The sequence below is a fragment of the Crocuta crocuta genome, unplaced genomic scaffold (assembly GCF_008692635.1).
Source record: "Crocuta crocuta isolate KB4526 unplaced genomic scaffold, BGI_CrCroc_1.0 scaffold723, whole genome shotgun sequence".
NCBI lineage: Eukaryota > Metazoa > Chordata > Mammalia > Carnivora > Hyaenidae > Crocuta > Crocuta crocuta.
The window spans coordinates 140,353-141,698 of NW_027531551.1; positions in this window are offsets into that span (position 1 = coordinate 140,353).

Consider the following 1,346-nt stretch of genomic DNA (forward strand, 5'->3'; position numbering starts at 1 on the left):
TCATTTGCCTTGCTTCATCGAGCCGGGGAGAATCATGAAGCCTTCCAAGATGGATGGTTCCTTCATTAAAGGAGGCTTCTCAGACAACAGTACTTCATCTTGTTTTTGTTGTTGTTTGACCCTCAATGCATGATAGGAGGATTCTTGATGAGTAAGAGTCATACTTCTCTTCCTTAGAGTAAGAGAAGGCAATTATGAAAAAGGAGTTGTGAATGGACCCGATATGTCTTACACACAAGGAAATTCTCATAAGATCAATTTCCATGAAAATTCATGTACATTATGAATCCGAGCAATGTTTCCATAAAATCCTTCCTGCTGCACATACCACTATTAAAACGGCTGATATAAGGCATGTAAATATACATAAAATATTATATTAATATTTCTTAATTAATAATATACTAGCATAAATATATAAAAGGAGTAAATCTGAATAGGGTGTGATGTCAATAAAGGCCCCTAAAGGGAATGTAGAGACTGGTTTGTACCCATAATGGTGAGTAGGCATTTGGCAGCCAAATAGTTGAGGACAGGGTCCTCTAAACTTTGATAAATACAGCAAAGATTTTTAAAATCAAAAGACGTGGCATTTGGGGGAGAATAAAGAGAATAACTTAGCTAAAGTAAAGAACTTTCTTAGTTTAAGAAGTATGATTAGGGAGGGGCACCTGGGTGACCCAGTTGCTTAAGTGTCAGACTCTTGATTTTGACTCAGATCATGATGTTAGGGTTCCTGAGATGAAGACCAGCATCTGATCCTGCACTGACGCTGCAGAGCTTGCCAGGGATTCCCTCTCTCTCTCTCTCTCTCTCTCTCTTTCTCTCCTTCTCTCTCTCAAAATAAATAAATGAGCATAAAAAAAAATCAAGTATGTTAGAAAGGTCCTTTGTACCTTGAGTTAGAGAAGGCAGTGCTTAAATTTTATCATGCAGAAAAGTACCTTTCTCAGTGTAAACTTCGGCCCACCTGCTTTAGAATCACTTGGGAGTGACACTTAAAACCCAGTCTTGACCCTGATACCAGTCCTTCTCAAAAAGCAATACAGTGTCGGGGCGCCTGGGTGGCTTAGTCGGTTAAGCGTCCGACTTTCGCTTAGGTCATGATCTCGCGGTTCGTGGGTTCGAGCCCCGCGTCGGGCTCTGTGCTGACTGCCAGCTCAGAGCCTGGAGCCTGTTTCAGTCTGTGACTCCTTCTCTCTCTGACCCTCCCCTGCTCGCACTGGCTCTCTCTCTCCTAGAAATAAATAAAAATATTAAAAAAAAAAAGCAATACAGTGTCTTGCATCTGTATTTAAATCAAGTACTGGGGACACCTGGGTGGCTCAGTCACTTAAGTGTCCTAC